At 58.7% G+C, this 23,476-nt stretch overlaps 2 long non-coding RNA genes across 14 annotated transcripts in view; both read right to left on the bottom strand.

Annotated features, from left to right (window-relative positions):
* LOC149126002 (uncharacterized) overlaps positions 1 to 12,553 on the bottom strand; it is a 151,511-nt gene extending 138,958 nt beyond the window's left edge. For 3 of the 13 annotated variants that reach the window (XR_016235107.1, XR_016235104.1, XR_016235102.1), the window contains exon 1: positions 9,231 to 12,433. This is a non-coding gene — a long non-coding RNA (uncharacterized LOC149126002). Of the gene's footprint in view, positions 1 to 9,230 lie in introns of all 13 variants that reach the window. The other 10 variants (XR_016235097.1, XR_016235109.1, XR_016235108.1 and 7 more) reach the window with 10 other exon arrangements.
* A 6,296-nt stretch (positions 12,554 to 18,849) lies between these two features.
* LOC138850124 (uncharacterized) overlaps positions 18,850 to 23,476 on the bottom strand; it is a 28,695-nt gene continuing 24,068 nt past the window's right edge. Inside the window, exons 2-4 of the long non-coding RNA XR_016235095.1 lie at positions 22,245 to 22,368; positions 20,262 to 20,483; positions 18,850 to 19,441 (exon numbers count right to left, since the gene is read on the bottom strand). This is a non-coding gene — a long non-coding RNA (uncharacterized LOC138850124). The remainder of the gene's footprint in view (positions 19,442 to 20,261; positions 20,484 to 22,244; positions 22,369 to 23,476) is intronic.

Raw genomic sequence — 23,476 nt, 5'->3', positions numbered from 1 at the left:
TGGCCCCGGCACGGCGGCCACCTCTGGCCACGACTGACGTCGCCTGCTGGGCCCTTCTGCTGACTCGGTTGCTCTGTGCCTCTTCTGGGGTGCATGTCGTCCCTGTCACACGTCCCTGTCATGCCTGCATTGACCTCTCCACACCCTGCACACACCAGCCTCCTGTCCCAACCCTTCCCATCTTTCTCTGTCCAGGCCCTGATGGCTGGGAAGGCCACTTCTTAGTGACCACGGCTCTCTCCACACACCGTGGCTACTGTGGCTTCCTCCCAGCCCTGCACCTGCCGGGAGCACCTCTCTTCTCCAGGCCCCACCTGGACCCCAGCTGCAAACATCCTTTCCGCTCACACCCTATAAAACGCCAACCGTCTCTGAGCCAGGTGTGGCCACCAGCACAGGTGGGAGCTGAGAGAGGAGTCCGCGCGAGTGGCAGCTGGTTGGGTCCCTGCCACCCGCTCGGGTGCTGCCCTGTGCCCTTGGCCGGCTGGTGCTGAACCCCAGATGGGGCTCTTCATCTTCACCATGCACTGCTTGCTGGGCGTGTGTGACCTCGTGACCTAACGGGTCTGACAGAGGTCAGAGGACAGATCACACAGGTCAGCCGCTGCAGCCCCGGGCATGGAGCACCAGGGTGCAGAGCGAGTTCAAAGGCAAACAGAAGACGTTCAGGGACCCTCTCCCCCTGCCCACACAGGGATAGGGCCCTGGAGGAGCAGGAGAACCTGTGTTCCCAGGAGGTAGCTCATTGCTCTTCCCAAATTCACCAGTCAGTGGAAGACGCCCAGGAGCAGACCGCGCAGGGGCAGATGGAGGTCAGAAGCGTGGTGGAATGGGTGGTCCCTCCACCCTGACTGCATGGTGCTCTAACAAGGAGGAGCCTGCATGTCCCAGGGCCGGCCAGTAACGCTGGGAGACGATGGACGTCCTCTGGGGGTCAGCACTACCCGGGAAGTCACTGCGTGTGGCTGGTGGGATGAGCAAGTTCCAGGTTTAACTTCAAGTCCTCCACACTGCACCAGCATGTGGGTGTTGGGCAGTACTGTCGGGGGGCCGTGCAGGCATCGCTTGTGGGATCAGCACCCATGGGAGCTACTGAAGGCACTGGGTGCTTTCACCAAAACCCCCAGGACTTCCGGAGCAGAGCCCCTGGCCTGGGCTATGGAACAGGCTTGGGAGTCCCGCCAGCCGGCCCACTGGAGTTCCTGCCGCTCTACCTCTGAGACCCAGTTCCTCACTTGTGACGTTACGGGGCCAGCACACGTATCGAGGAGGGCACAAGTGTCTGGGATCCAGGCCCTGGCAGATTTTCCGATCACTGGCTCCCACACCAGCCACCTGCCGCATCTGCCTCTCCTGAGCCAACGGCCAAAAGATCAGGCCACGCCCTGCAGAAGGAAGCTGCTGCCCGCTCTGGGTGGTGGCAGCCTTGGCCTTGGAGCTCTGGAGGCCACACGGACGGCGCAGACGCCACGTTCCTAGCCAGTCTGGCAGGGAGAAGTGGAATCCATCACCTCCCCTCACACACATGGCATCTCCTTCCACACGTCCCCAACTCCCCTCGCAGCACAGGGACCTAAGAAAAGCTGGCAGCCCCATTGCATCAGTGGAAGCGAGAGTCTCACCTATTTTTTGCTGCGGCTCCTAGGAGCGAAGCCTAGGATGAGGCTGAAGTTGTCTCCGGGGGCCCTGGCCTGGGAATTACGTAATTCCCTGGGGCCGGGAGCCAGCAGCCAAATTGGGCAACTCCCCAGAGCTGGCCGAGGGCTGATGCTGCTCTGTTTGTTCGGCTCTTTGGCGAGCTGCTTCTGTTTGGGTTTGGGCTGCTACAGGCCACGGCTGGAGCCGGGTGAGGGTTCCCAGGCCTGCCTTTGGGCCCGGCTCCGGGAGGAGAGAGGCTTCCCTCGGTCCAAGCCGCTGGGTAATGACCTTGCTGTTTGGGCCGCTGGAGGTGTCGCTAAGTTCAGCAGCTCTGATGTCCACCTGTCTCCACTGTAGGTCCTTCTGATGAACTGACACTTTAATTTTTCATCCGTGTCTCTGCACCAGATATCATATAAATAAATGAATACATAAATAAAATGCATGAGGCTGGCCCAGGGATTTGAGGCCCAGGAGCCTTGCTGAGTCTCCAGGATGTATTTTAACATCTTCTCATTCATCGTGACCTAGGCAAGGCCCGGGAAGGAAGCAGCAAAGCAGGTCCGCCCAGCTGCACCCAGCAGAGCTGCACCCAATCCCAGCTGCACCCAACGGAGATGACAATGCCCGGGTGTGGGCTGGACAAGCTCGCTGCTGCAGCTCTTCTGGTGAAAATTCTGCAAGCAAAACCCACGCACACCTGTGGACCGAGTCGCCTCTGCCCCTCGTCCTGGCTGCGGGTGCCCCGTGTTTTGTGTGGCCAGAGCGCGAGACACCCCAAAGCCCAGGGAGAAGTCAAGCCCCTTTCCACCATTTCCTGCTCTTTCTGCACAATAATAAAATAACGTCCGTGTCTGCTGAACTCCTAAAAATCACTTGGCCCTCCTCGGAGAGGAGGCCCAGCCCGCTGTGTCCGGGCGACCCCAGCGCTGCTCGGACCCCGGCATGCACACAGCTCTAACAGTCTGCAACCCCCTCTGGAGCAAGGAGAAGGCGGTTCTGGCAAGTCAGCCATCTTAACCCGAGCTAACGGCAGTTACAGGAGCGGAAGCCGGGGGAACAGGCACAGCGCCCGAGGCTTCAGAGGCAGGAGCAGAGCAAGCCCACGGAGATGAGGCCCACAATGCAATGCTTCTAGTCTGGCTCAGAGCAGCAGCTCAGTAAACATCAGTGCCTCCTGTGTCTCTTGGATAAAATAGTCAATGACTGAATAACTCTCTCTCTCTCTCTCTCACACACACACAGACAAGATGAACGAAAGGAACAGAGGAGCATGTCTGGTTGTCTGTCCAGTCACTCAGGCTGCCTGGACCGCCCACAAAATAAAGAAGGCTGCACAGGACCAGGCCTGGAAGCAGGGTGGAAGCCAGGGTCATGGCCAGTACGACTCGTGGAAGACTGCGAAGGCAGCCCTAGGGGGATGCTGCGACTCCCTACAACGTGGAAGGCACAGGGACACCCGTGTTCAGCCGGCATGGAGCCCACTCCACAAGTTCAACAACACGCGTGGGAAGCGTGCCGCCCACACTGGCGATGCTTCCTCCCCTTTGGTTTCTGTCACGCCTGCTGTTGAGCCGACTGGAGAGGGGTGGGCAGGGAAGAGGGCCGCGAGCCAAGCCTCGGGCAGATCCCCGTCACGCGGACGGACACCTTCCTCCAGGCTGGTCCCCAAGCCCAGGCTCCCGGAAGAGCCCACACCGCGGGGTTCTGGGAAACACATCGAAGTGTGGGTCGTGGAGACTTCAGGGAGCACCCACGGGAAAGGCACAGGTTCTGAGACACTGGGTGCGCACCGGGGGGACGGAAGACGCTACCCTCCCCGTCCCCCTCTGCCATCGCCCACCTGGCTCCTTCCCCTCTACCTACGCAGGGAGGCCAGCGTGATGCAACCACAGCCGTCTTGGTCGTAACCTCCATCTTGCCCACTCTGGGGCCCTGGCTGAACCCAAACCTGTGGGATAAATGGTCACTCGGGTGGTCCAGGTGTGTCCCGTGCTGGACACGGACACCTGCAGTGTCCCTTCACTGATGCCTGACCTGTTGACGTTTCCTGACCAAGTCTAGATACACATTTGGCGTAGCACACAAGCCCCAGCTGCCACTCCACAGTGTGGGATCTGTGTTATGTGGCTTCTGTCCACGGCGTCACCCGTAAACCATACCCCAGGATTCCTGGATCTGTCCACTTCTGTCTTTGCTTCCGAGGCCCTTGGTTCTCCTACACCAGATTTTCCTGAACCAAGCAGGCCCTGGTGAGACGAGGAGCCGGCTGGGCCAGCGATTCCGGTACCAGGCGTGAGAGGGAGGGCAAAGGCTGGGCACTGGTCAGAACAGGGCAGGATGGGCGTTCTCGGAGCTGGAGACTGGGTGGTCCTGGGGGAGCAACAGGGAGCCACCCATTCCCTGCCAAGGTGGAATCTCAGAGAGCAACATGTTTGACATTCTTGAAACAGGCGTCGGCCTTCAGTGCAGGTTCTGTTAGTTCCACAGCTGCTTCCCTCCCCCAGTCTCACGCGGCCCCTGGGAGGGTGAGGGGCGACCTGTCACTGAGGGAGCCGAGGACCCCTTCCGGCACCTGTGGTTGATGACTCTAGGAAGTGGGGAGTTTGTCTCCCCGACTGCGTTGCAAGAGTTCGTGCCTGAGTCTGGGGGTCGGGGCAGGTGCTCTGGGCTCACCCAGGCTGAAGGCAGCGGCCCCAGGCACTCCCTGCTGAGTGCCTGGCCCTCTCTCCACCCAGCCAAACCCGTCCAGCTTGCATCCGTGCAGCCAGGGTAGCCCCAAAAGTGTCTCCTTCGTGGCCAGACTCTCCCCGCGGCTGTCATCCCAGGTAAGACACAAAGCCAGGGGCGGGCGCCGTGGCTCACTTGGTTAATCCTCCACCTGCGGCGCTGGCATCCCATATGGGTGCCAGGTTCTAGTCTCGGTAGGGGCACCGGATTCTGTCCTGGTTGCTCCTCTTCCAGGCCAGCTCTCTGCTGTGGCCCGGGAAGGCAGTAGAGGATGGTCCAAGTGCTTGGGCCCTGCACCCCATGGGAGACCAGGAGAAGCACCTGGCTCCTGGCTTTGGAACAGCACAGCACCGATGGTGGTGGCCATTTAAGGAGTGAACCAACGGAAGGAAGACCTTTCTCTCTATCTCTCGCTGCCGCTAACTCTGTCAAAAAAAAAAAAAAGACACAGAGCCAGTGCTGAACTCCTCATGAAGTAAGCATTAGGGAGGCTTTTCCCCGTGGCTGTGCTTACAGAAACAAAACACACTTTTACAACTTCCTTGAAGCCTAATCCCAATTGGAGGAAGTTCACTGAACCCCCTCCCCAGCCCGGGCCCGTTCTCACACCGCAGCCCTGACTGTGCAGAGCCCGCTGGGCGTCAGGATGGCTTCGTGCCCTGCCCGGCCTGCCTTCTCCAAGCTCCGAGGGGAAGAACAGTTCACACAGGACAGACCCTGGGGTCCCTGCTGAGGCCCCCACTTCCAGTGAGTTCGCAGAAGCTCTCCATCACAGGGACCGGAAGCTGGGTCAGGTCCCACAGACACCGCCCAGGCTTTCCCACCTGTGGGGACAGAGGGGGGATCTGCATTCTGCGTCCTGGCCAAGCCCTCCCCACACTGCTGCTGGAGAGGACCCGGATTGGGACCCCGAGCCCAGGGAGGGGCCACCTGCAGGCTGGGCCAGGCCGGCAGACCCAGGGCTCCGGAGGAGTCGGCTTACTGCACCGGAGGGCCAGGCCACCGGATCCTTCAAACCGTGTGGCAGGGAAGGAAGCCGGCTCCTCTCAGAGCCAGGCCGGCTGTAACTTGCGGTTAATTGCAGGCTTTAAATGAGCTCTCCAGGCCCGGCTGACGGTGAGGTGCGAATTCAAGTGGCTGCTTGGGGTCGGCCCTGGATCAGGGTGAGCTTTGAGGACTCTCCCTGCCCGGCTTCTGGAAATCAGACCATTTTTGTGCCTATCGTACCTAGCACTCCTCATCAAACTCAGGCGAACCCTAAACGGTGAGCACTGTACTAAGTGCTCTCAGCCGTATTTAAACTTCAGCACCCGGCAGCGTCCTGGTGGCTAATTCTGGCTTTTCCCTCAGGCCCTTCCTTAGCTACCCATTGTCTGGGCTTTGCACTGCTCCTGGCGTTGGTCACCTGCTCTTCCCCACTCACAAGGTGTGGTCCACAGGCCACCAGGGTCCCTTGCAAAACTGCAGCTCCCTGGGCCCCTACTCTACTGAATCCAAAATTGCTTGGGGCAGGAGTGAGAACCCAGGAATCAGCATTTAAAATACGATCCCAGAGGAAGGCTCATGCACACCCGGGCGGGGAAGCCTCCACCTTACAGGAGCCCTAGGCTGGCTCAGCAATGCCAGCTTCCTTTTGTCAAAAAGCTGGGGGCCGGCACTGCGGCTCACTAGGCTAATCCTCCGCCTAGCGGCGCTGGCACACCGGGTTCTAGTCCCGATCGGGGCGCCGGATTCTGTCCTGGTTGCCCCTCTGCCAGGCCAGCTCTCTGCTGTGGCCTGGGAGTGCAGTGGAGGATGGCCCAAGTGCTTGGGCCCTGCACCCGATGGGAGACCAGGAGAAGCACCTGGCTCCTGCCATCGGATTAGCGCAGTGCGCCGGCCGCAGCGGCCATTGGAGGGTGAACCAATGGCAAAGGAAGACCTTTCTCTCTGTCTCTCTCTCTCTCTCACTGTCCACTCTGCCTGTAAAAAAAAAAAAAAAAAAAAAAAAAAAAAAAAAAAAAAAGCTAGGTGCGGACTGGGGTGAAATCGAAACCAAGAGGCCAGCGTAAAGTGGAGGTGCCAAGTGACCTCCCTCACGGCTTCCAAGCCCCGCTACTGCCCCTGCCACCCTGGACATGGCAGCTGCTGGCTGACCCCTGGGCCCAGGCTGGCAGCAAGGTCACAGCCTACGTGTCCTGATTCTCCATAACTTGACCCTGAACGCCTCCTCTCCCTCCCGCTCTCATGCACACTCCTCCCAGTGCCCCTGGAAGGCTCCCTCCTCCCACGAGCCACGCACAGGCCCGTCCCCACGGCTCGGTCCCCTGAGCCAGTCCACCGGCCCAGGAAGTCTGCCCTGCCCATCGCTCCTGCTCACGTCCTGACTCCCATGTGAACCTCCCCAGCCCCGAAGCTCCACTTGCCCGAGAACAGGTCTCGGTGTTTTGCCATCACCATTTAATCGTGGCGCTTGGCTAAGACCCGTGCCACCAGCTCAGTTTCAAAGATCTTGAGCCAAAGAGATGATGACGCTTCTCGGTACTCCCCTCCAGTTCCAGCGCCGAGCAGAGTCCGACGATGCTGCAACCTAACGCACGCTTCTGGAATGACTGACAGGTGGAGCACGCCCTGCCCGCCCACAGGCTGATGCGCTGGTCCCTTCAGCCATCCCACCGTGTCCAGGAGCAAGAGGTGAGAGTCACTGTTATTGGACAGGACGCAGCATTGGCACAAAACATGCATGAGCAGGAGAGAGCTCCGCTGGTCACTATCTAGTAAGCCCCGACTGTATACCAGGCTCTGCACCAGGCCCCTGAGCATGAGACACCCTCCAAACCCTCCTGGGCTCCCCAGCCTCCTGCCTCACCAGCCTAAAGCCACAGCAGGATAGAGGGACAGCGGGCAGCCACTCTGAAAGCAGGACATGAGGACCCGACCTCTCCCTGGGATCTGAAGGCAGGGATGGGTGCTGGGGACATCACCTGGGGCACCCAGCCTGAGGCCGTGCACCTCCTCCCTCCCCTGCCCCTCCCCTCCCCTCCCCTCCCAGGGGTCCTGAGCTCTTACAGGGCTCCCTGAGTCCACGCGTCCACACTGTGATTGCCAGGGGACTGAGCTGACACACCCCAAGAGCGGCCCCATCTCTGGAGGCCCCTTGCCCTCTCTGGGAATAAAAGGGAACCTTGATGCCATTAGTCCGCTGTGCACGGATTCAACGAAAATCCTGGAGTGGAGCATCTCAGGAAGGAAGATCTCGGGTGCGTGAACGCCCACGGAGGAAGCCGGCACAGGGAGACGGGGAGCAGAGGGAGGGGCGCACGGAGCACACCCCACTCAGAGACCGCTACCCGCCCCAGTGAGCAAGGACCTCCCTGCAGGTCCACCTCCCAGACCCCACTATTAGACCAAGTCTCCACCCTTGGTCTGTCAATCCGCTAGCTGTTTCCTTAAGTCTCGGGGGTTAAGTGCACGAAGCCCAGTCCTGTTCAGTTACCGAGCCCTGCTGAGCTCCTACGGTGAAGACCGGGAGGGACTGCAGTGCATCAACTCCTGGGAAGGTGGCTGCAATGGGACGCCAGAGGGGACCCAAATTCATGATTCATCAGCCCCAGCGAAGACCTAAAGGACTGGGGGAGGGGACAGGGGTGGGAGTCGGGGATGGGGGGATGAGAACCTGTGAGCAGGAAGCCAGCACCCCACTGTGACATCCTCCTTATAGTCATCCTAGCTGTCCAGTTTCTGACAAGTCCTAGTTACACAGTTCAACACTCTTTTCTGTTTCTGCAGGCTGCAGCACAGAGATGTTGTAGGGGCTCCCTCTGAGGGGACTTCAGGCACCTGTCAGGGGACAGAGAGCTGTGTCTTCCCCTCAGTGGCTCTGTGACAGGCAGACCCAACAAGACCTCGCCTGCCGGTTCAGGTATGGACACAGCGGTCCTGGAGGGACACCGACAGCGTGCAGTGCCCTGCAGGTGTGTGGGGAACGCGAGGAGGGAGGCCCTGCATGGGACACAGCACTACTCCATCGGGAGGCCTGCCGGTGCACCCCACAGCCCAAAGGCGTTTCCCTCCAGCACTGAAACCCCGGCACTCCAAGTAGCTCCCCACTACCAAGGACCAGCGCCATCGACAGCCAACGCACCTGCCTACGTCACAAAACCAAAACACCTGTGGCCACGGACGCCGTGGCGCTCTCTGCATTACACCTCATCTTCTTTTAACAGCCACTTAAGAAGTAAATCAAACCATGAAGGACCAAATTCTCCCATTTTTGCGAAGCCGTGGCCCTGGCCCACTGGTGACGTCTCTCTGCTGAATTCTAGCACAACGCATGGATTAATGCTCAGCAAATGCACTCACATCCCACGTGCCGGAGCCGTGCTCCCGGCTTTGTGCGTCTGTGCTCCTTCTCGACTCCCAACAACCCCAACCAGGACGTCTGACCTCCTCCTCCGTTCACAGTTGAGGGAGGTGAGGCACAGGGCGGTCGCAGGGCTGATGCCTAGTCCAGGAGTGCTTGGGATCCAGGGCTAGCATGTGGGCCACCCTCAGGAATGCCCTGCCATGTCCTCGCGAGGTTTACGGCGAGAGGCAGCCGGGAGTGAGCGTCAGGGTTTGGGCAAACGCACTGCTCCCCCCGGGGCATTCCAGGAGCCCACTGTGAAAACTTGTTTAGTTGGATGGTTGATGACGGAGGTGTCACAGCTCACCATAGCAGATGACCTGCCATAAACAACCCACGCACAGCTCTGTGCGCGGCCTCAGAATCTGCAGTGAAAGTGAGGGGAGCGGCCATGGGAGAACACCGTCTCCAGCGCTCCCTCTGAGGCAGTGGGTGCGGGTGCACCCCCGGGAGGCAGAGCCCAGCCTCTGGGACTTACCCACATGCTCAGAAGGGGCCTGAGCCCCCAGCATTGTCCGGTGCTGAGCTCACAGGGCCTTCTTCCAGCAGCTCGTGAGGATACATTCTGAGGGCAAAGCAGAAAAGTCTCCATTCACAAAACGGGGCGCTGACAGGAGCGCAGAAACCCGAACAAGCCGAGAGACGAGGCAACCGGAAAGCGGATCTTTATGCTGGGCCCGGCCCCCGCTGATCCGCTTCACTCTGCGGCACCACGAGCCTCGTTCCGGCCTCATCACAGCAGGAGTGGGCTCACCTGGAGTCACGCGCTGGGCATGGAAGCGACCCCCAAGACCTGCAGTGGCCGGGCCTATGCGCTGCTGGGGTGGGAGACCCAGACGAGGAGGTTCTGCAGGGGCTGAGAGTCTGGACCCGGGGTCACCTAGGGGCGTCCTCACGAGCCTTCCCCGTGAGGTCCCCCAAGGCGGGAGCACAGTCGGCTGAGGACACACCCAGGACTTGCATTGCTGCAGGAAGCGCCCATCTCTGTCTGCAGGTGCAGTTTCTGTTGGAACAGAGGGCAAAGGCGGTTGGTGTGGACTGCTCCAAATCGCTAGGCAGGAGCGGCCCTGGACAGGCTGGTGTAGGCGGACGAGGGATGAAGGCAGACACTGTTGCAAGAGGCCTGGGAGAGGCTGGACCTGGGACCATCTGGTGACGTAGGGCATGCATGGCAGAGCAGCCTGGGGCACGCAGCGGCCGTGGGCACAGGTGGAGGGGGCCCGTGTCCCACACAGGTGCTGAAAGAGCGTGGCAGCCCTCGGCCGCCTGGCAGGGTCAGATCACACCTACTGCGCAGCCTTAGCTCTGCTCTCGCCACGTCAGGAAAGAGCCCTTAGCCGGAGTCGGCTCAGAACTGGCCCCCAGCGAGCTGGAGAACTGACACCAGGCGCCCCGCTGCACCCAGCTCCCACTGAGGTCAGGGGACAGCTGGGACCCAGACCACACGGCCAAGGCCCTGGCGTCTTATCTTCTGTCACCACCCTCCTGGGTTCTGACTCACCTGTCCCAACTCCCGCAGAGAAAAGCCCATGTGTGCAGGACAGGGACGGGGAGGCCCAGGTAATAATGGCCCCAGCCCTGCTTCCCGACCTCTTGGTTCCGAGGGATCTTCGAGTGTCCCTGAGACACCAGCCTCCCTGCTGGCACCACCCAACAGAAAGAGCCGTGGACTCCATCCAGGCTGGGTGTGGAGCGCTTCAGTCTCACCCACCTGTACGGCAGGTGTTCTAGTCCCCATTTTATAGATGAGGAAGCAGGAACATCATGCAGGGACTTTCTCCAGGGTCTGCGCCCGACAGTGGGAGAGGCAGCGCCCACACCTGCACAGGGAAGACGGGGTGAGGCCAGGCGAGGCCATGGGGAGACGCGGGCCCTGGCTCCCGCATTGGTGCCAGCGGCAGGCCCGCAGACGAGGGTCTGCCGCACTTCAAATGTTCCTCCTCACTGCCCCACCGCGCTCGGCTTTTGTGGCAAAATCAGCGACAGGAACAACACCAGCCTGCAACCCTTCCCTCACTCCTGGTTCAGCCAGGAGAGCCTAGAACCCAGACCCAGGCCCCCAGAGAACAGAAAGTAGGGGAAGAGCCCGGAGCCCAGAGGGCAGGGAGGGAATCCTGGAAGTGGAGAGAAAGCAAGAAGGAAAGCCAAGTGTGTTCCTGGCTGCTCTCAGACTCAGCGTGAAGACACGGACGGGGGAAGCCACGCGGGGGAACAAGGAAGGAGAGCTGAGCAAGAAGGAAAATGCAGACAGCCAGCGGTGAGCAGGGGAGCTGCCTTCCAACCGGCGGCGCGACTCCGGCCACAGCACGCCCGTCTCTGGCCCTCGCCTCCAGGTTCCGTCCGGCCTCCACCAAAGCACGCCGGCTGACCCACGAGTCCGGTTACCAGCACGTGTCTCTGCTGAATCACCCCACGGCTCTACGCCCACAGCATCCTCCACAGAGGAGGAAGATGGGATGCAGCCTTGGGAGAAGACGGGCTCCTTCCACGGGCCTCGGATCCACCCGCACACACACGCCTGCCTGGGAGTTACACAGAACGGTCTTTCAGGGGTGGCATTGTAGCACAGACTGCCAGGGGTGCCTGTATCCCGTATGGGGACCAGTTTTAGTCCGGGCTGCTCCAGGTCCGATCCACCTCCCTGCAAATGCACCTGGGAAGTAGTGGAGGACGGCCCAAGTGCTTAGACCCCTGCACCCGCATGGGAGACCCGGATGAAGCTCCTGGCTCCTGGCTTTGGCTGACCGGCCCCGGCCTTCACAGCTTTGGGGATTGAACCAGCAGATGGAAGCTCTCGCTCTCACTCTCGCTCTTGCTCTCGCTCTCTCACTCTCCCTATAACTCTGCTTTTCAAATAAATAAATATTTTTTTAAGAAAAGTCTTTTGTCAGCACTGACGATCCAAAAAGAAAGTAGCAAGTGGATACCCTGGGAAATTGCCAGGGTCCTGTTTGGGTTTTGCCATTATCAAGCCGTGGCCCGGGAAGGGCAGATACAAACAGAGCTGCCGCAGCCGGACAAAATCACACACATTTCCTGTTCCGCGAGGTCCCAGGCCACACCCGCCCGTCTGCACTTCCTGTGGAAGCGAGTGGGTAACCAGGCGCAGTCCGCTCACCCTCCCTCGTCAGCCACATTGCTAAGTGGGTCAAGGAGACCAGCGCAACTCTGTCTTCCCGCATCCGAATCCAGCCTTCTGCGGTCCCTGGGAACGGCAGACGTCCTCGCAAGGCTGTGATTAAATTTTTAGGAGATGCAGGCAACTTGCAGACGGCAGCTGCCGTGGGAAGGAAAGAGCGGCAGGCCCTGGGCTCCCCCCTCCACTTTCAGCTGGGGGACCCTTGCCACCTGCGCAGCGCCGGCCGCTTCACTTCCTGCACTCAGCGGCTGTGTTAGTCTGCCCGAATAAATCTTTAAAACCCCGTGCCTGCGTGGAGTCAGCCAGGCTCTGAGCGCCGGGGGTGTTTCTCCCAGCCCTGAATTTCTGATGCCCGCCATCACCTCGGGGCCCCCACGCTCGCCCTCCTTAGTGTGTGTGAGGGGAGTGGAGCGGGCCAGCCGCGCTCCGGGGGAGGGAGCCGCTGGCCACAGGTTCCCCAGACCTCAGATGAATTAATAATGTAAATCTGCCAGGAGGCAGAGACTTCGGGAGGGCCCTGCTCGCTCCTCTGCCTGTTACAACCATTAGCCACACTTTGCAGCAACCCACAGAGGGAAGGTGCCACGGCCGGCAGAGACACCTGCAACGTAATTAAAGTCCCTACTCAACGCCAGCGCAGCTGTCCCTGGAATACCAAGTGGGTGCCAACCCTTGCCCAGCAGGGGCCAGGTGCAGAGACACCAAGGAACAAGCAGAGTCCAGTTGTCAGAGACGGGTGGCTCCCCAAGGGGAGACGAGCACACAAGCAAACACGAAACAGGACATTTCCAAAGGGGAGGGAGTGTATGAGAGGGCTTCAAAAAGTTCGTGGAAAATAAGTAAAGGCAGGAGAAGTTTATTCTGCTATAAACAACTGTGAAATCTGGGGCTGGCACTCTGGTACAGTGACTGAAGCCGTCATCAGCAAACCTCGTGTCCCATATGGACGCCTGTTCAAGTCCTGGCTGCTCCACTTCCAATCCAGCTCTCTGCTATGACCTAGGAAAGCAGTAGAAGATGACCCAAGTCCTTAGGCCCCTGCACCCACGTGGGAGACCTGGAGGAAGCTCCTGGCTCCTGGTTTCTGACTTCAGATCAGCCCCCACTCCACCTGTTATAGCCATTAGGAGAGTGAACTAATGGATGGAGGATCCCTCTCTCTCTAACTCTGACTTGCAAACAAATAAATAAATCTTAAAAAAAAAAACCTGAAATCCATGCATACATGTTTCACAATACTCATTTTCTTCAATTTTTTGAAGACTCCTCATAGGGAAAGATTTCAAAAATATTTGCACCAGGTGTCTCCATTAACTCCACCTTCTACACACTTTGGGAAGTGCATCTGATACATATACTTCTTTTTAAAAAATCATTTATTAATTTAAAAGGCAGAGAGAGGCAGAGGCAGAGAGAAAGAAATATTCCCAAATTCCCACAACAGCCAGTGGTGGGCCAGGTGGAAGCCAAGAGCCAGCAGCCAGGAGCTTCTTCCGGGTCTGTCACATGGGTGCAGGGGCCCAAGCACTTGGACCATCTTCTGCTGCTTTCTCAGGTGCATTAGCAGGGAGCTGGATTGGAAATGGAGCAGCTGGGACTTGAACCGACGCCCATATGGGATGCCAATGCCATAGACAGAAGACGGCTTAACCTACTATGCCACAGCGCCCGCCCTGACGCACACACTTCTAAAAGAGCCTGCTAAAAGTGACAGTGGTGGGGAGAGTGGGGCACAGCAGGGCCCAGTCAGACAAGGCCTTGGGATTCTCTAAATAACACGCCAGCACACACGTGTGTGTACTACAGAGGGCCCCGGGATTCTCTACACAGCACGCCAGCACATACGTGTGTGTACTACAGAGGACCCCGGGATTCTCTACACAGCACGCCAGCACACACGTGTGTGTACTACAGAGGGCCCCGGGATTCTCTACACAGCACGCCAGCACACACGTGTGTGTACTACAGAGGACCCCGGGATTCTCTACACAGCACGCCAGCACACACGTGTGTGTACTACAGAGGGCCCCGGGATTCTCTATACAGCACGCCAGCACACACGTGTGTGTACTACAGAGGGCCCCGGGATTCTCTACACAACACGCCAGCACACACGTGTGTGTACTACAGAGGGCCCCGGGATTCTCTACACAACACGCCAGCACACACGTGTGTGTACTACAGAGGGCCCCGGGATTCTCTACACAGCACGCGAGCACACACGTGTGTGTACTACAGAGGGCCCCGGGATTCTCTAAATAACACGCCAGCACACACGTGTGTGTACTACAGAGGGCCCCGGGATTCTCTACACAGCACGCCAGCACATACGTGTGTGTACTACAGAGGACCCCGGGATTCTCTACACAGCACGCCAGCACACACGTGTGTGTACTACAGAGGGCCCCGGGATTCTCTAAATAACACGCCAGCACACACGTGTGTGTACTACAGAGGGCCCCGGGATTCTCTACACAGCACGCCAGCACACACGTGTGTGTACTACAGAGGCCCCGGGATTCTCTACACAACACGCCAGCACACACGTGTGTGTACTACAGAGGGCCCCGGGATTCTCTACACAGCACGCCAGCACACACGTGTGTGTACTACAGAGGGCCCCGGGATTCTCTACACAGCACGCCAGCACACACGTGTGTGTACTACAGAGGGCCCCGGGATTCTCTACACAGCACGCCAGCACACACGTGTGTGTACTACAGAGGGCCCCGGGATTCTCTACACAACACGCCAGCACACACGTGTGTGTACTACAGAGGGCCCCGGGATTCTCTACACAACACGCCAGCACACACATGTGTGTTACAGAGGGGCCGGGGATTCTCTATACAACACGCCAGCACACACGTGTGTGTACTACAGAGGGCCCCGGGATTCTCTACACAGCACGCCAGCACACACATGTGTGTACTACAGAGGGCCCCGGGATTCTCTACACAGCACGCCAGCACACACGTGTGTGTACTACAGAGGGCCCCGGGATTCTCTACACAACACGCCAGCACACACGTGTGTGTACTACAGAGGGCCCCGGGATTCTCTACACAACACGCCAGCACACACATGTGTGTTACAGAGGGGCCGGGGATTCTCTATACAACACGCCAGCACACACGTGTGTGTACTACAGAGGGCCCCGGGATTCTCTACACAGCACGCCAGCACACACGTGTGTGAACTACAGAGGCCCCGGGATTCTCTACACAGCACGCCAGCACACACGTGTGTGAACTACAGAGGCCCCGGGATTCTCTACACAGCACGCCAGCACACACACGTGTGTATACTACAGAGGGCCCTGGGATTCTCTACACAGCACGCGAGCACACACGTTTGTGTACTACAGAGGGCCCCGGGATTCTCTACACAACACGCCAGCACACACGTGTGTGAACTACAGAGGGCCCCGGGATTCTCTACACAGCACGCCAGCACACACGTGTGTGAACTACAGAGGGCCCCGGGATTCTCTATACAACACACCAGCACACACGTGTGTATACTACAGAGGGCCCCGGGATTCTCTACACAACATGCCAGCACACACATGTGTGTTACAGAGGGGCCGGGGATTCTCTATACAACACGCCAGCACACACGTGTGTGTACTACAGAGGGCCCCGGGATTCTCTACACAGCACGCCAGCACACACGTGTGTGTACTACAGAGGGCCCCGGGATTCTCTACACAGCACGCCAGCACACACGTGTGTGTACTACAGAGGGCCCCGGGATTCTCTACACAGCACGCCAGCACACACGTGTGTGTACTACAGAGGGCCCCGGGATTCTCTATACAACACACCAGCACACACGTGTGTATACTACAGAGGGCCCCGGGATTCTCTACACAACATGCCAGCACACACATGTGTGTTACAGAGGGGCCGGGGATTCTCTATACAACACGCCAGCACACACGTGTGTGTACTACAGAGGGCCCCGGGATTCTCTACACAGCACGCGAGCACACACGTGTGTGTACTACAGAGGGCCCCGGGATTCTCTACACAGCACGCCAGCACACACGTGTGTGTACTACAGAGGGCCCCGGGATTCTCTACACAACACGCCAGCACACACGTGTGTGTACTACAGAGGGCCCCGGGATTCTCTACACAGCACGCCAGCACACACGTGTGTGTACTACAGAGGCCCCGGGATTCTCTACACAGCACGCCAGCACACACGTGTGTGTACTACAGAGGGCCCCGGGATTCTCTACACAGCACGCCAGCACACACGTGTGTGTACTACAGAGGGCCCCGGGATTCTCTACACAACACGCCAGCACACACGTGTGTGTACTACAGAGGGCCCCGGGATTCTCTACACAACACGCCAGCACACACGTGTGTGTACTACAGAGGGCCCCGGGATTCTCTACACAGCACGCCAGCACACACGTGTGTGTACTACAGAGGGCCCCGGGATTCTCCACACAGCACGCCAGCACGTATCTTGCACATGGTTGTCCTTTGGGATCTAGAAGAGATCTGCTGTAGGCCTTGCTCCCCTCACTGATACCAAATCCAAGGATGCTCAAGTCCTTTAAGTAACACGGCCTGGGAGGGGGTTTGGCTTAGCTGTGGGAGGCCGCGCGGAATGCCTGCATCCCACAGCAGAGCCTGCCCGGGGTTAGAGCCGCCTCCACTCCCGACTCCAGCTCCCTGCTAACGCACACCTTGGGAGGCAGCACTGGTGGCCCAGGTGCCTGGGTCTCTGCTGCCCTTGTGGGACACGTAGAATGTGTTCCTGGCTCTTGGCTTTGGCCTGGCCCAGTCCCAGCTGTGGAAGATATTTGGAGAGTGAACAAGTAGAAGGAAGATTTCTCTCTCTCTCTCTCTCTCTCTCAAATGAATCAATAAAAATTAAAATGGCATAGCATTTGCATCTAACCTGCACACATGCTTCCGTTTATCTGAATCACGTCTGGATGACTTATCATCCTGCTACAGTGCACATGGCAGATGCTGTGTACAGAGTAGTTAGCCTGTGTGCTTAGGGAATAACAACAAGGAAACACACGCCAGTACATGCTGCACACACATGCAACTGTTCTCCTGACATGCCCAGTCCTTGGCTGGGTGAGCCTGCACACGTGGAGCCTGTGACCGTGGAAGGCTGACCGCAGACATAAGTCGAATTCTGCTAAAGTAGGACCTGACAGCAAATGAGCATCAGCGAATATTGGGGGAGCATCTTCCTCCAGGTTAGGCACCTGGGGACAACCCCCACCCCACCCCTGCAGCCGCAGGACCGCACAGGGTAGCGAGGTGCGTCCTGGCTCACTTGTTATAGCGCCTCTCTCTCTGTCAGCAGTCACGTTCACCAGGCCGTTCACAAACACTGCGTTTTTCCCTCTCTGAGCGTGTCCCCAGTTCCCATGGCCCAGGTGGCTTCTTACCCTGATCACAGAACAAAACCACTGAGAACGAGTGTGCCTGGTGCCGGTGCCTCTGCCCCTCTCTGACCAGTGACTGCTGGCCCGGGGGAACCCTGTGTGCCTCCGGGAAGCTCCCGCTGAGCGAGGAACAGGGCGCGGTGGGATGGCACCTGGAATTCGCTTCCTCCTGTAGCATAATCTAGCCCGACGGATGCAAAAGCTGGAGTTTGAGAAAAGCTCTTCTCTTTTTAGAAATGAAAGCAGATTCGCGTTCATGGCCACACAAACGTCTCTGTCTCTCGTCCACTTTCGCCTGTGCGTTGTGAGGGGCAGGGAGCGGGTAAGGAAGACGGGGAAGTCCCGAGAAGGACACCGGGGGCCTGGGCTTGGGCGAGCAGGTAACTGAGTTACCGAAACAGAACCCACCTAAACGTGCGTGCACAGCGTTCACATCCAGTCCCACCGAAATCCTCACTGGAAAGCAGAGAACCACAGAGAACTACTTGTGCGGAGGTGGGGAGGGCAGCACTGTGGCGCGGTGGGTTAAGCCGCCACCTGGGAGGCCAGCATCCCATAAGGCTGCTGGTTCGAGTCCTGACTGCTCCCTTTCCAATCCAGCTCCCTACACCTGGGAAAGCAGCAGACGATGGCCCAAGTGCTTGAGCCCCTGCACCATGTGGGAGACCTGGATGGAGTTCCAGGCTCCTGGCTTTAGCCTGGCCCAGCCCTGGCCCTTGTGGCCATCTGGAGAGCGAACCAGCAGATGGAAGTTCTCTCTATCACCCTGTCTTTGAAAATAATTTAGTAATTTTTTAAATGCTTCTAAAATCAAGAGTAGGCCTTCACACACACACACACACACACACACACACAACCATCCAGTCGTGTCCGATAGGAATTTGCAGAGGGTATACCTCAGTCTCAACAGCCACCGTTCCACGTGGGCAAGGTGGGACTGAATCATGGTGTTCACTGTTAATGCAAAACAAAACCAGAAACACTCGGGCCTGTGGCAGGTGGGGGGGCAGGCAGTAGACGACTGCTCTCCAGGCAAACCCCCCACTCCCAGCACAGTTCCTGTATCTGTTCCTGCTGCAACGCCCCTGCCCCCGCACCCCCTGCCCTCCCCCGCTTTGGGTACCGGTCCTGACTGGTTTGCAGGTGGACCCACCTCCCAGGAGCCCTGTCCCCCTGAGCTCAGACCCAAGCAGTGCCACCCTCCCCCGGCTACAGTGCAGCTTGCAGCATGGGTGAGCAGAGGGACCTTCAGTAAGGACGCTGGCCCTTTCCAGAGCCGCTGCAAATGACCGTCTCGCCGGCTGTGTGCAAGGAAGCTCGGGAGAGCAAGTCCCGGAGAATGTGGTCTGGGCCACAGCCCCACCCCGCGGGTGGGCCGGCCCCAGGCGGCTGCCATCGCAGCAGCAAAGAGGAACCTGACGACCCTGCCGAGGCCTTTTTGTGGGGTGAGTGGAGCAGGTGGGGACTGGCAGGCAAAAAAACAAGAGAACAGAGATCCGGTAACAACAAGAGCTGGCACCACATCGGGCTTGCGACCATCACTCTTTTTATTTATTTTATTTTTATTTATTTGAAATACAGAGTTACAGAGAGAGGTAGAGACAGAGAGAGAGGTCTTCCATCGGCTGGTCCACTCCCCAGATGGCTGCAATGGCTGGAGCTGCGCCGATCCAAAGTCAGGAGCCAGGAGCCTCCTCCAGGTTTCCCACATGGGTGCAGGGGCCCACTGCTTTCCCAGGACACAGCAGAGAGCCGGATCAGAAGAGGAGCAGCTGGGACTAGAACCAGCACCCATATGGGATGCCGGTGCTTCAGGCCAGGGCCTTAACCCACTGCGCCACAGCGCCAGCCCATGACCGTCACTCTTGACAACTTTGCAGTCATGCTGCACGGATCTCTAGTGTTTGTGGGAAAGACAGCAGAAGCGGCAGAGGTGCCCGGGCCCCAGTCCCACGCTACTCAGTGCTACGATGCAAGACGCGGGGTCCAGGCAGCAGCACGGCCTCCTGCCTTGGCCCCCTGGGTCCTCGGGTGGGTGCAGAAGTGCTGACCGCTGATGTCAGCGTCTCTGAGGGCACGGTGTTGGCAGCAGCCGGGGCAATCCAGCAGGAATACTTGGACTCACCTGGACGGAGCAAGGTGTGCGTTCAGGGCTGCGCCTGGCAGAGCCCAAGTGAGCCGTGCCAAGGAGTCCCGCCAGCAGGCAGCTGTCCCGCCAGTGACCTGTGCATTTCACTGCCACCCACTCACCTGCCAACGTCACCGACAGCTTCAGGGGCCTTGTCCATCAACAGATTCTCCCCTCCCCCTCACCCCTCACTCCAGATACCAATATTACATTAGGAAGAGAAAGCGTCTGCTTGCAAGCATTTTTTTTTTTTTTTGGCTAAAATTGTAATATCAAACTTAATCCCGCTATCAAAGTAATCAAATGAAAAAGTATTAAAAATTCCAAAAACTCCCGTCGTAGCGCAACGGGTGCTGTTGTTGCACAGCCACTTCTTTCCCCCGTTCTCTGTTTTGCACGCGTTTCTCCCTTTTCGGTCAGCCTCTCCCGCCCAGCCCACGCTCAGATCTGAGCTCTTCCAGGGACACTCAAGAGGGGCCCGGGGCTGATCCCCTGCTTCTGTGCTGAGAAGCCCCTAGGGAATCGGAAGCTTCCATCCACATCCTGAAGAAACCGGGGTGAGACACAGGACCCAGCGTCCCCCGTGTCCTGGGCACAGCCCCAGGGAGGGGAGGGGCAGCCCAGGGCGAGCTGCAGTGTGGCTGCATCGGGCCGGCAGGTCTGTGTTCCCGCCAGCCCAGGCACACGGGCAGAGGGTCCGAGAAGTCCAGGCGAGACTGGCGAGTCCGGCAGAGCGAGAGCCTGAGGCCCCCGCCCAGCTCGCAGAACAGAGCTGGGAACGTGCAGTTGATCACCCCGAAGGATGGAGGACACTCACCCAGAGCCAGTCTGAGAAGAAGAAAGTAGGAGGATGTTGAGTGACAGACGGGGTGGAAGGAGACCCAGGGCGGGCTGGGGACAGAGGGCAGCACTCCCGAGAAGGGGCTTTGCAGCAGAGGGGTCAGGGCGGGACGAAGTGCTCTGGAGACGCAGGCTCAGAGGCAAGGGTGAGACCGTTCATCAGGGCGACCGCAGACGGAGATCCACTGGACAGGCGGAGCTGAGGGGACGACACAAAGGCGGGAGACCCTGGAAGGGCTGTCAGTGCCTGGCTCAGACCCCAGCTCCAGCAGAACATCAGCGGGGTGCCAAATGGGGCAGCAAACAGAGATCTGTACAAGCACCCCAACCTGCATGGGGAGAGGGGGCGCTGGGGCACTGAGTCCAGCACCCCAACCTGCATGGGGAGTGGGGGCGCTGGGGCACTGATTCCAGCACCCTAACCTGCACAGGGAGGAACTGGGCAGAGTGTAGGGCCACATTTCAGAAACCAAGGGACACTGGGGTGAAGGCATGCTTTAGGGATGGAACGGACAGGAAACAAGGCGGGCAGAGGCTCTGAAGAGAGGAGGCCATCGTGCTGAGAAGGGGCTGGGACTTCAGCCTTCCATGTCCCTGAGCTCCCCCTCTGATGACGGCACCAGAGCCATCCCCAGGGCCACCGTGGCACAGCCACTGCTGGTGCGACACCTGCATCCCTATGGGACTGCCCGGTTTGAGGCCTGGCTCCTCCACTTCGGATCTGGTTTCCTGCTAATGCGCGCGCTGGGAGGCAGTAGAGGATGGCTCAGGGACGTGGGCCCTGGTCACCCATGTGGGAGGCCCAGATGGAGTCCTGGCTCCTGGCCACTGCGAACTGCCGTTCATTTTAGACCCCTGGGAAATACGTTGGCTCGGCCGGCTTGAGAAAGCATCATGACTGTGAAGAGCGGCAGTGGGACTCGTGTCACTCTTGGCTTGTTGGGCGCTGCTGACACATTACTGCAGGACCAACACCTGACTGCAGGGGGCAAGCCCTCGGGACACACGAGGACATCAGTCAGCCTGGGCACAAAGCAGAGAGATTATAGAGAAACAAAGAAAGCTTGTGCCAAGAGCACTGCTGCGACAGAACACGCACTCCACAGACCTGCAGGCAGCAGCATCAGCCAACGCAGTCAGTGTACCGAAAGGCCTGGGTTCCAGCACCGACCCCGTCACTTGACGAGCTGCCGGAGGCGGTAGCCCATTAGCCAGCAGCACAAGTCAGAAACAGGGCTCCCCTGGGCAGATCAATCCCACGAGGTGCAGGGCTTGGTCCCGACCCCCGCTCAGCCTCTGGACGGACACCCCGGTGCAGTGAGCACGCACCCAAGGGTATGCAGAGCTCAGCTACCTGCAGGCTCCACTCTCACTTTCTGTTTATTGAAAGAAATGAGGGCTCTGCCTCACGGGGCTGACTCTGAGGACTGGGCTTCTACAGAACACGTAGGAAGCTTAGCATGGCTCTGGGCACATGTCAGACATACTACAGACATGTGCTGCTATTATCATAGTGTTAGTAGTCTGAATCTCTCATGTTTCAGGGTAGAGCTTGGGAAACTGCAGCCCACAGACTAAATCTGGCTCTGGCCTGATTCTGCACAGCTTGAGAGCTAAGGATGGTGTGTGTATGATGGATGGATTGACTGATTTTTGAATGGCAGAGAGAGAGCTATCTTCCATCTGTGGGTTCACTCTCCAAATGCCTACAGCACTCCAGGCGGTGGGCCAGGCCAAAGCCAGGAGTCTGCAATGCCAACTGGGTCTCTTACATGTTTGGCAAGGGCCCAGGTACCTGGGTCAGAACCTGTAGGCTCCCAGGTGCTTGGCAGGAATCTGGATGGGGAGCAGGGACTGGAACCGGCCCTCTGATACGGGATGCGGGCATCCCAGGTGCCGGATGACCCCACTGCACCACAACACCCAGAACCATACTTGTTAATGTTTGGAACAAACTCACGGAGGGTATTTCTTGGCGCGTGGAAGTTCCATGAGACGTGGAGTGTACTGTCCAGGAGTGAAGCTTCCCTGGCTCGTGGCTGGCTGGTGCACCGTCACCTGCGGCTGCTGTCGTGGTGCAGCGGCTCGAGGGAGAGGGAGCATGGGCGTCGGGATGACGGGTGACGGCTAAAGCCCTGAAGAGTCCCCTCGGGCCCTTTCCAAGCCCTGCATCAAGGTGGTTTTCCGCTCACGTTAGGATGTGCTCTTCAATCTCTTCCAAGGATTAGAATTTAAATCAAAGCAATTTCTGAAATTCTTAAGCACCAGTGAGCCTCACGCTATTGAAAGAGATTTCTCACCCTTCCAAGTACTCTGCGAAAGCTTTCAAAACGCTGCCACCCCTCTTCCCGGGTGACGGCCATGTCCCTCCCACCCCCACCCCCTTCTAATGCACAAGGACAGTGCCGGCTCAGCGTGTGCAGAGCCAGAGCAAACACGGGCTGCCCCACGTGCAACCGGGCGTCAGACAGGTGCGGAGGTGGAGACCCGCCTTCTGCGGGCAGGCGCCGGGCCATGTGCGGCTGCCGCAGGATGTTGACATCTGTAGCTGAGGGCGAGACGCACACTCACTGGGAAGCTTTCTCTGCCGAACGCCAAAACTGCAGATACTTGGAAACATCTGGATAATGCATTACGTGTCCCACTTTTCACCTGGATTTGGAGGTCAGCTGTCTGCAGCTGCGGAGGACAGCCCAGTGCTCCCTATAAGGACACAGAAGAGGATCTCCCCCCGCACCTCGCTCCCAGATGGGCTTCCTGGTTCCCTCTCTCCCCTCTGATGCATTCGCTGTCTTCTCCTATCTCCCCACTGTTTCTCACCTCCTTCCTTTCCTTTCCTTTCCTTTTTTTTTTTTTTTAATTATTGCTTTGAAAGGCAGAGGGACAGAGAGGGAGAGAGAGGGATCCTCTACCCACTGGCTCACTCCCCCAGATGGTTGCAACAGTCGGGTCTGGGCCAGGCCAAATCCAGGAGCAAGGAACTCCATCCGGGTCTCCCCAGTGGGAGACAGGGGTCCAAGCACGTGGGCCATCACCTGCTGTCTCCCAGGCACATTAGCAGGGAGCTGGATAGGAAGCAGAGCAGTGGGGACGCAGTCTGACAGCCCAGTATGGGATGCCGTAGTGGCAACAGGTGGCTTAACCCACTGCGCCACGAGGCTGACCCCGGCTCCTTCTTCCCTCCAGCACAGC

Source organism: Oryctolagus cuniculus, chromosome 6 (genome assembly GCF_051225735.1).
Source record: "Oryctolagus cuniculus isolate XC-2025 breed Fujian yellow rabbit chromosome 6, ASM5122573v1, whole genome shotgun sequence".
In the NCBI taxonomy this organism is placed as follows: Eukaryota; Metazoa; Chordata; class Mammalia; order Lagomorpha; family Leporidae; genus Oryctolagus; species Oryctolagus cuniculus.
The sequence above is the reverse complement of the archived record's forward strand: the minus strand, read 5'-3'. Positions and strand labels throughout refer to the sequence as shown.